Genomic DNA, 12,140 nt, shown 5'->3' on the forward strand with positions numbered 1-12,140 from the left:
GTTTACCATACGTGCATGCTACGGGACTTGCAAACTTCAACACAAGTATTTCTCAAATTCACAATTACTCAACTAGCACAACTTTAATATCACTACCTCCATATCTCAAAACAATCATCAAGCATCAAACTTCTCTTAGTATTCAACGCACTTATAAGAAAGTTTTTACTAATCTTGGATGCCTATCATATTAGGACTAATTTCACAATTTAAGCAAATTACCATGCTATTTTGTAGGACTCTCAAAATAATATAAGTGAAGCATGAGAGAACAATAATTTCTATAAAACAAAACCACCACCGTGCTCTAAAAGATATAAGTGAAGCACTAGAGCAAAAAACTATATAGCTCAAAAGATATAAGTGAAGCACAAAGAGTATTCTAATAAATTCTGAATCATGTGTGTCTCTCTCAAAAGTGTATTCAGCGAGGATGATTGTGGTAAACTAAAAAAAGAAAAGACTCAAATCATACAAGATTCTCCAAGCAAAACGCATATCATGTGGTGAATAAAAATATAGCATCAAGTAAAGTTACTGATGGACGAAGACGAAAGAGGGGATGCCTTCCGGGGCATCCCCAAGCTTAGGCTTTTGGTTGTCCTTGAATTTTACCTTGGGGTGTCTTGGGCATCCCCAAGCTTAGTCTCTTGCCAATCCTTGTTCCATAATCCATCAAATCTTTACCCAAAACTTGAAAACTTCACAACACAAAACTCAACAGAAAATCTCATGAGCTCCGTTAGCAAAAGAAAACAAAACACCACTTCAAGGTACTGTAATGAACTCATTCTTTATTTGTATTGGTGTTAAACCCACTGTATTCCAACTTCTCTATGGTTTATAAACTCTTTTACTAACCATAGACTCACCAAAATAAGCAAACAACACACGAAAAACAGAATATGTCAAAAACAGAACAGTCTGTAGTAATCTGTATCTAACGCAAACTTCTGTAACTCAGAAAAATCTACCAAAATAGGACGACCTAGATAATTTGTTTATTGATCTAATGCAATTGAATCAGTATTTTATCACGTTCTGGTGATTTTAAACAATTGTTTTCGTGAACAGAAAGTTTCTGGAATTTTCAGCAAGATCAAATAACTATTATCCAAGAAGATCCTATAGGTTTTACTTGGCACAAACACTAATTAAAACATAAAAAACAAATCTAACCAGAGGCTAGATCAAAATGTATTCCTAAACAGGAGCAAAAAGCAAAAAAAAAAATTGGGTTGCCTCCCAACAAACGCTATCGTTTAACGCCCCTAGCTAGGCATAAAAACAAGGATAGATCTAAGTATTACCATCTTTGGTAGGTAATCCGTAAGTGGCTCTCATACTTTGCACTCATCAATGGAAATTCTCATGGCTTTGAGAGACTCATTTATATCATGCTTAGGTGGAATAGATCTAAGTTTCAAAGAATCAACATCAAGAGAAATTATATCCACGTTTCTAGCCAATTCGTCAACCTTAAGCAATTTTTCTTCAAACAAAGCATTGAAATTCTTTATGAATTCATAAACTCTTTAACACTAGTGTCAAAATCAGAGGGCAACTTATTAAAATTTCCATAACAATTGTTGTAGGAATTACCATAATTATTAGAGGAATTACTAGGGAACGACCTAGGATTAAAGTTTCCTCTATAAGCGTTATTACCAGAATTGTTCCTACCAACAAAATTCACATCCAAAGATTCATTATTATTCTCAATCAAAGTATACAAAGGCATATCATTGGGATCAGAAGAAACGCTCTTATTAGAAAACAATTTCATAAGTTCATCCATCTTTCCACTCAAAACATTAATTTCTTCAATCGCATGAACCTTTTTACTAGTAGATCTTTCAGTGTGCCATTGAGAATAATTAACCATAATATTATCTAGGAGTTTAGTAGCTTCTCCTAAAGTGATTTCCATAAAAGTGCCTCCCGCAGCCGAATCTAAAAGATTTCTAGAAGCAAAATTCAATCCGGCATAAAATTTTTGTATAATCATCCACAAATTCAAACCATGAGTAGGGCAATTACGTATCATTAATTTCATCATCTCTCAAGATTGTGCAACATGTTCATGATCAAGTTGCTTAAAATTTATAATATCATTTCTAAGAGAGATAATCTTAGCGGGAGGAAAATACTTAGATAAAAGCATCTTTGCAATTACTCCAAGAATCAATACTATTTTTAGGCAAAAACGAAAACCAAGTTTTAGCGCGATCTCTAAGCAAAAACGGAAATAGCTTCAATTTAACAATATCATTGTCCACATCTTTCTTCTTTTGCATATCACACAAATCAACAAAGCTATTTAGATGGGTAGCGGCATCTTCTCTAGGAAGGCCGGCGAATTGATCTTTCATGACAAGATTCAGCAAAGCAGCATTAATTTCACAAGATTCAGCTTCGGTAAGAGGAGCAATCGGAGTGCTAAGAAAATCATTGTTGTTGGTATTGGTAAAGTCACACAATTTAGTATTGTCTTGAGCCATCGTGACAAGCAAGCAATCCAACACACAAGCAAACAAGAAGCAAGCGAAAAAGAGGCGAACGGAAAGAGAGGGCGGATAAAACGGCAAGGGTGAAGTGGGGAGAGGAAAACGAGAGGCAAATGGCAAATAATGTAATGCGAGGGATAAGAGTTTGTGATGGGTACTTGGTATGTCTTGACTTGTGCGTAGACTCCCCGGCAACGGCGCCAGAAATCCTTCTTGCTACCTCTTGAGCACTGCGTTGGTTTTCCCTTGAAGAGGAAAGGGTGATGCAGTAAAATAGCGTAAGTATTTCCCTCAGTTTTTGAGAACCAAGGTATCAATCCAGTAGGAGACTACGCTCAAGTCCCACGCACCTACACAAACAAATAAGAACCTTGCAACCAACGTGATAAAGGGGTTGTCAATCCCTTCACGGCCACTTGCAAAAGTGAGATCTGGTAGAGATGATAAGATAATATTTTTGGTGTTTTTATGATAAAGACTAAAAGTAAAGAAAGCAAAATAAACGGTAATAGAAATAGCTTGTTGACGGGAGATTAATATGATGGAAAATAGACCCAGGGGCCATAGGTTTCACTAGTGGCTTCTCTCAAGAGCATAAGTATTACGGTGGGTGAACAAATTACTGTCAAGCAATTGATAGAATTGAGCATAGTTATGAGAATATCTAGGTATGATCATGTATATAGGCATCACGTCCATGACAAGTAGACTGACTCCTGCCTGCATCTACTACTATTACTCCACACATCGACCGCTATCCAGCATGCATCTAGAGTATTAAGTTCATAAGAACGGAGTAACACTTTAAGCAAGATGACATGATGTAGAGGGATAAACTCATGCAATATGATATAAACCCCATCTTTTTATCCTCGATGGCAACAATACAATACGTGTCGTTTCCCCTACTGTCACTGGGATCGAGCACCGCAAGATTGAACCCAAAGCTAAGCACTTCTCCCATTGCAAGAAAGATCAATCTAGTAGGCCAAACCAAACTGATAATTCGAAGAGACTTTCAAAGATATCAAATCATACATAAAAGAATTCAGAGGAGATTCAAATATTGTTCATAGATAATCTTGATCATAAACCCACAATTCATCGGATCTCGTCAACCACACCGCAAAAAAGAGTTACATCGAATAGATCTCCAAGAGAATCGAGGAGAATTTTGTATTGAGATCCAAAGAGAGAGAAGAAGCCATCTAGCTAATAACTATGGACCCGAAGGTCTGAGGTAAACTACTCACACATCATCGGAGAGGCTATGGTGTTGATGTAGAAGCCCTCCGTGATCAATGCCCCCTCCAGCGGAGCGCCGGAAAAGGCCCCAAGATGGGATCTCACGGGTACAGAAGGTTGCGGCGGTGGAAATAGGGTTTTGGCTCCGTATATGATGTTTCTAGGGTATATGAGTATATATAGGCGAAAGAGGTCGGCCAGGAGAGCTACGAGGGGCCCACGAGGGTGGGGGCGCGCCCAGGGGGCAGGCGCGCCTCCCTGCCTCGTGGCCTCCTCGTTGATTGCTTGACGTCCACTCCAAGTCCTCTGGATCACGTTTGTTCCAAAAATCACGTTCCCGAAGGTTTCATTCCGTTTGGACTCCATTTGATATCCTTTTCCTTCGAAACACTGAAATAGGCAAAAAACAGCAATTTGGGCTGGGCCTCCGGTTAATAGGTTAGTCCCAAAAATAATATAGAAGTGTATAATAAAGCCCATTAAACATCCAAAACAGAATATATAATAGCATGGAACAATAAAAAATTATAGATACGTTGGAGACGTATCAGTCGGCGCCCCCAACGCCACCCGACGCCCGACCCCGTCGCCCCTTGTTGCCGTTCGTCAGGTCGCCCTCACCTCGCAGAGGCCGCCTCACCGTCCTCGTCCTCCTCCATGTTCCTGGATCTGGAAGGGCCCCCGATGGCGCCACTCGCATCCCCGACGCCCGTCGCCCCGTCGCCGGAACCGCAACTCCGGCCCCTCCCCGAGCATGCCTTTGCACATCTACAGGGCTGGTGAGCCCCCCCCCCCCCCCGCTCGTTTCCCCTCGAACCCTCCTCTGCTCGCCGCCGTGTTCGCGTGACCACGTCCGAGCGTCGCGCTCCTCATGCCCCTGCCGCGCCCTGGCCTCACCCGCGTGCGCGCGTGCTCGCCGCGCCCCGCTGCTGTCGCATGCTGCTGCTGCTCGCCGCCTTGCCACCACGCTCCGCCCACGACCGCCCTGACACCGCTACTGCTCCTGCTCGCTCGCCGCGCCTTAGTGCGCGTGCGGCCCTGTCGGCCTCGCCCTGCGCCTTACCTCCAGTGTCGGTCGCCCGCCCCCATGCGAGCTGTTGGGCCTGGCCGCCGGCGCCTTGTGCCTGTGCATGCCCAGCCGGGCCTCTCGTTAGCTTAGGGGATAATCCCCAATTAGTGATAACCCCCCTCTGACCTATGGGCCCTACTAGTTTAATTAAGTGATGAAACATTTTAAGTAAGTCAACTAACCCCCCTGTGGCACTGACGGTCTGGCCCCACTAGCTATTTAAGTTGGTTATTAAATCTGTTAAATAACCGAGCCTATGACATGTGGGTCCCTGGACACAGTTGACCAGTCAACTGTTGACTGGTCAACTGTTGACTCACTCCTGACTAAGCCCTCTGGACCCACCCGTAAGCCACATGTACATAGTGCTGGGTACACTTCTGTGTACCCATAGCTTTTTCCAATTAATTTTCGAATTAATAAATAATTTCAGAAAATGTTTTAAACTTTAGAAATTCATAGAAAATAAACCGTAATTCGGATGAAATGTTTTCTACATGAAAGTTTCTCAGAACGACGAGACAAATCCGAAGACGCGGTCCGTTTACTTGTCAGATGCTTCTAACTATCTGAACATGGAACATTCCCCCTCCGGTCATCTGTCTCACACAGGTCCGGAACCGGGAATACCTTCCCGGTTGAATTCCCCCTTCACCTATATCGTACAGCACTACGTTAGAACACCCCTAGTTCTGCTTTTCGTCATGACATGCTTAGTGGTACCTCCGTTTGCTCTGTATTTACTGTTTCTTCCCCCTCTTCTTCTCCGGTAGACCTCGAGACAGCTGTTGATGCCGTTGTGATCGACTACGTCGACGACGACCCTTCTTCCCTTTCAGCGGAGCTTCCAGGCAAGCCCCCCCTTTGATCATCCCGATATCGCCCATTTTCTTTCTCTCATGCTTGCATTAGATTTTGCTATTGTAATTGTTTGCTCCTATTCTGAGGCATAGCCTGCTTTTGTAACCTGCTTATTGTTACCTACATGCTTATCCTAATCTGCTTAGTATAGGTTGGTTAGTGATCCATCAGTGACCCCCACCTTGTCCTTGTTGCCCCTGCTTCATCATCGAAGACCCGATCAGCGGGATCGAAGACCAGGCCCCGGCACCGCACATCACTTTCCCCTTAGTTGCTCGACACTACTGGGTTACTATCGAGTGCCGAGGGTGAGACCTCATCAGCACTTCTGATGTTAACCCTGTAGTGTAGCTATTCGGTCGTGGTCATCGAGGGTGATTCCGCCTTAACCACTTCCGATACAACTCTGTCGTGCAACCCTCAAGTGTGAACCTCGAGGGTGGATCCTCTTACATTCACCTTGATGCTTACATTGAGTGGAATCCGTCAAGGGTGATTCCTCAGGTTTTCCTTGGTGTTAGACACACGGTTACTATGACTTTACACTAAACCCTGTTGCTAAAGACGGGTCGGCCCTGAGGGGTACCCGCGCGAGCATATTTGCGAGTGATGAGGAATCGGGTTGACCTGGAGGGTGCCCGCGAGATAATTACGAGGCGTGGCCGGGAATTCTTAGCCCTTGCCGCAAGTCCTCGAGACGGGGCGACGGGGTCACATCTTTCGTGAGTCTCTGTTTGTTACCGCGCGTTCCTAATCCACTACGATTTGGATATTTGATCTGATGGGCCTCTGGCCTGATAGCACTAACCATCACGTGGGCATAGTATGGGCGTTCTGTGTCGTATGCATCAGCCGAAGCTTAATAGACGTTAGCGACTGAGCGGCGCGCGTCGGGTTGGACTGGTAAGCACCTGCCTTTTTGAAGGAGGTAGCTAGGTCTGCTCACCGGCCGCCCACGCAACGTGCGGGAGTTCCCGGGGCGATGGCCCATGACCCCTGGGGGCATAGGTTTAGTCCGGCGTGCTGACCTCTCTATTAAGCCTAGGTCAGGTTGCGGCGTATTGTTTGGCCCAGGCTGGGCATGACCCAGGAAAGTGTGTCCGGTCGGAGTTAATCGAGCGTGGTTGGTAAGTTGGTGCACCCCTGCAGGGAAGAAAACATCTATCGATAGCCTGTCCTACAGTAACGGACACTCGGAGTTGTATCCTGATCGATACAACTAGAACTGGATGCTGAGGCATGTTTTGGAGATGTTGCTTCGGGAGTCGAGAAAGGATCCCGGAGCGTTGATACAACAACATAAATATGACTTATGTTATACTACTCTACTCCCTCCTGTTGCTACAAGATGATGGTTTCCAGAAGATGCTAGTCTTTGATAGGACTAGCTTCTCCCCCTCTTATTCTGGCATTTCTGCAGCCCAGTCCACATATACAGCCTTCCTTTGATAATGTTGCATAAGTAGTGTAGATCCTTGCTTGCGAGTACTTTGGATGAGTACTCACGGTTGCTTTGCTACCCCTTTTCCCCCTTCTTTCTTCTTTCCGGTTGATGCAACCAGATGTCAGAGCCTAGGAGCCAGATGCCACCGTCGATGCCTACTACTACGTGACGGCCGCCGACGACCAGGAGTAGTTAGGAGGCTCCCAGGCAGGAGGCCTTGCCTTTTCGATTCTTGCTTTTGTGCTAGCCTTCTTAAGGCAAATTTGTTTAACTTATGTTTGTACTCAGATATTTGCTTCCGCTGACTCGTTTGTATTCGATCTTATGTATTCAAGCCCTCGAGGCCCCTGGCTTGTAATATAAAGCTTGCATTATTTTAATTTGTGTCTAGAGTTGTGTTGTGATATCTTCCAGTGAGTCCCTGATCTTGATCGTACACATTTGCGTGTATGATTAGTGTACGATTGAATCAGGGGCGTCACAGGGGTGGCCAATATTTTCCATGCTAGATGTGTTATTCTCAAGATGAGTGTTTATGCACTTGTCATTGCATGAAGTAAGGCAAAGGTATTAGGGATGCCCAGTCCCGAAATGAAAAATGAATTTACTTTATGTTGGGAAATAATAAATTCCTTGGAAAGTGTTGGTATGGAGGGCACCCGTGGATACGGTTAGCCATGGAAAGTGAAAGTATGGTGGAAAAAGGAATAAACTTTATTTTCTGTTTGGGAACCGCCTATGATATATCTAGCATGGAAAGTTTTGGGAGCTCTAAGTCGTTTTCGTTGGTGGGAATAGTATGCCTCTCAAAATGTTTCTATCTCTCAATTTTCGCTTTGAGGTCTGGCACCTCTACAAATCCCTACCTCCCTCCACGAAGGGCCTTTCTTTTACTTTATGCCATTTTTATTTTTAATTTGAGTCTCCATCTTCTCTTATAAAGCACCAACTAGGAGGCACTATGATCGTACTTGAGCATTGGGTGTAGCTAATATGCGAGTGTGTTTCATGAATGGATCAATGATTGAGCATGATGGGCTAGGGATAACTTATTTTAGCGTTGATATTTTGAAAGACATGGTTGCTTGTTGATATGCTTGAATATTTAAGTCTCATGTCAAAACTAGACTACTGCTTTGAACTATATAAAAGTCCAAATGTCCATGCTATAAAGAAAATAATATGAGATGACATGTTAGGCAGCATTCCACATCAAAAAATCTGCTTTATCATTTACCTACTCGAGGACGAGCTAGAATAAGCTTGGGGGTGTTGATATGTCTCCAACGTATCTATAATTTTTGATTGTTCCATGCTGTTATATTATCATTCTTGGATGTTTTATAATCATTTTATAGTCATTTTATATCATTTTTTGGTACTAACCTATTGACATAGTGCCAAGTTCCAGTTGCTGTTTTTTGCATGTTTTTTACATTGCAGGAAATCAATATCAAACGGAGTCCAAACACCGGGAATCTTTTTGTGGATTTTTATGGACCAGAAGACCACCAATTGGCCATAGCAGCACCTGGGGGTGCCCGAGGAGGGCACAACCCACCAGGGCGTGCCTGGGGGCCCAGGCGCGCCCAGGTGGGTTGTGCCCACCTCGGTGGCCTCCCGCACCCCCTCTTTACCCTATAAATTAATATTCCAAAAACCCTCGGGGTTAACCTAGATCAGAAGTTCCGCCGCCGCAAGGCTTTGTAGCCACCGAAAACCAATCTAGACCCCGTTTCGGCATCCTGCCGGAGGGGTAAATGATCACCGGTGGCCATCTTCGTCATCTCGGCGGCCACCACGATGAGGAGGGAGTAGTCCACCCTCACGGCTAAGGGTTTGTTCCAGTAGCTATGTGTTTAATCTCTCTCTCTCTCTCGTGTTCTTGAGATGTCACGATCTTGATGTATCGCGGGCTTTGTTAATTTAGTCGGATCATATGGTGTTTTCCCCTCTTTATCTTGTGATGAATTGAGTTTTCCCTTTGAGATTTTGTTTTATCGGATTGAATACTTTTATGTATTTTAGAGCACTTGATATATGTCTTGCAAATGAATACTCGTGGTGACAATGGGGTATTATTTTGATTCACTTGATATATGTTTTGGCACTCAACTCGCGGATTCCCGAGGTGACATTGGGGTAATCTACGCATAGGGGTTGATGCACGTTCTTGTCTTTGTTTCTCCGGTAGAAATCTTGGGGCACTCTTTGAATTTCTTTGTGTTGGATTGAGTATTATGAATCTGAAATTATTTGGTGTTATTTTAGTACGAACTCTTGGATAGATTGATCGGAAAGAATAGCTTCGAGGTGGTTTTGTACAAACGATTTCTTCGTATATTCTCCGCTAGATAGGAACTTTGGAGTGATTCTTCATCGCACTTTGAGGGGTGGTTATATGATCCAATTATATTAGCACTGTTGAGAGATTGCACTAGCGAAAGTACAGACCGTAGGCCTCATTTTCAAGCATTGCAATACCGTTTTTGTGCCCGTTTACTATTTGCTACCTTGCTGTTTTTATTTATTCATATTATAAAAATATATTTGTACCATCCATATTACACTTTTATCACCATCTCTTCGCCAAACTAGTGCACCTATACAATTTTCCATTGTATTAGGTGTGCTGGGGACACAAGAGATTTCTTGTATTTGGTTGCAGGGTTGTTTGAGAGAGACCATCTTCATCCTACACCTCCCACGGATTGATAAACCTTAGGTCATGCACTTGAGGGAAAATTGCTACTGTCCTACGAAACTCTACGCTTGGAGGCCCAACACTCCTATTTATGATGATTATAATGATGAAAGTGGATTTGGAGAGGTCATGACTTTATTTAGTGATGAATCCACCATTTTGGATGAGGCTTCAATTGACTATGATAACAAAGTTGCTATCTATGATGATTATGGTGATGACATGTATGCTATAAAGAATAATGGTAACCATGAAACTTGTCATCATGATTTTAATTTTCCCTCTCATGATAGTTATTTTGTTGAGTTTGCTCCTACTATTATTGATGAGAAGAAATTTGCTTATGTGGAGAGTAATAAGTTTTCTATGCTTTTGTGTCATGAGATGAGGCTTTATGTGATGGTTATATCGTTGAATTTCTTCATGATGCTACTGAAAATTATTATGAGGGAGGAACTTATGCTTGTAGGAACTGCAATAATATCAGGTTTCCTCTCTATGTGTTGAAAGTTTTGAAGTTATGCTTGTTTTGCCTTCCTATGCTAGTTGATTCTTGTTCCCATAAGTTGTTTGCTCACAAAATTCCTATGCATAGGAAGTGGGTTAGACTTAAATGTGCTAGTCATATGCTTCATGATGCTCTCTTTATGTTTCAATTCTTATCTTTTATGCGAGCATCATTGAAATCATCATGCATAGCTAAAAGGCATTAAAGAAAAGCGCTTGTTGGGAGACAACCCAACACTTTTACCTACTGTTTTTGTGTGTTCACATGATTATGATACTGTAGTAATCATGTTTTATTGGTTTTGTTTCAATAAAGTGCCAAGTAAAGCCTTTGGGATAGTGTGGATGATAGTTGACTTGATTCTGTGCAAAACAGAAACTTTTGCGTCCAGTGCAGAAATTCTTATATTTTACAGGAACGTGGAAAAATTCTGAATTATTTACAGGTGATAGATATAAAAATTCTCTATGTTGCCCTAATTTTTCAGAATTTTTGGAGTAGCGGAAATATGGTTGGATTACAGATTACTACAGACTGTTCTGTTTTTGACAGATTTTGTTTTCAATGCATAGTTTGCTTGTTTCCTAGTTTCTATGGCTTATATTGCTCAATATAAATGGTGGAAATGATATGCTACAGTAGGCATTGTGTGGAAACAATTATGAATCTTGTCTTTGACAGTACCAAAGTGAAATGGTTTGCTCTTTATCATACTAACCTATCCCACGAAGTTCCGTTAAGTTTTGTGTGATTGAAGTTTTCAAGTTTTGGGTGAGATGTCGATATAAGGATAATAAGGAGTGACAAGACCCTAAGCTTGGGGACGCCCAAGGCACCCCAAGGTAATATTCAAGGAAGATGCAAGCAACTAAGCTTGGGGATGCCCCGGAAGGCATCCCCTCTTTCGTCTCCAACATTATCGGTAACCTCAGTTGGAGCTATATTTTTATTCGTCACATGATATGTGTTTTGCTTGGAGCGTCATTTTATTTTGTTAGGATTTGCTTTTTGTTATTTAGAATAATGTTTTTCATCTTTCTTTTCAATAAAAATTTCAAGGATAGCCTTTACCATGCTTATTTTGCAAGTCTACATGTTGCTGTTTCAAAACAGAAAGTTTATCGCTGTTGCAAAAATTCCCTAGAAAAGTCAGAATGTGCTAAAATGTTGAAACTTTTTGCAAAATAAGCTCTGATAAATTCTATACAGTGTGTTAAATTTTCATAATTTTTGGAGGTAATGAAGTATTGATACTCTTGCATTTTTTTACAGATTGTACTATTTTGGCAGATTGCTGTTATGTTTGCATTGTCTGCATATGTTCGCTTGTTTAATGATTGTATTTGAGGACAAGAGTATTAAATATGCAGAGCTATTTAGTATGCAATGTTGAATAATAATATTAGTGATTTGCTACAGTAGAGAATGATAAGGTTTTTGCATTGGTTTGTACTAACTTATCTCACGAGTTCTTGTTGAGTTTTGTGTGGATGAAGTTTTTAAGATTTAGGGAAACCGTGATATAAAAGGAATTAAGGAGACACAAAAGCTCAAACTTGGGGATGCCCAAGGCATCCCAAGATAATATTTCAAGAATTCTCAAGCATCTAAGCTTGGGGATGCCCCGGTAGGCATCCCACCTTTCTTCATCAACAATTATCGGTTAGTATCGATTGAGCCTAAGTTTTTGCCTCTTCACATGAGTTGTGCTATTCTTGAAATGTAATTTTATTTTGTTTTGCTTGCTTTTTGAATAAAATACTTAGATCTGAAAGTTTTTAAATAAAAGAGAGTCTTCACGT

The sequence above is a fragment of the Aegilops tauschii genome, chromosome 3 (genome assembly GCF_002575655.3).
Source record: "Aegilops tauschii subsp. strangulata cultivar AL8/78 chromosome 3, Aet v6.0, whole genome shotgun sequence".
In the NCBI taxonomy this organism is placed as follows: domain Eukaryota; kingdom Viridiplantae; phylum Streptophyta; class Magnoliopsida; order Poales; family Poaceae; genus Aegilops; species Aegilops tauschii.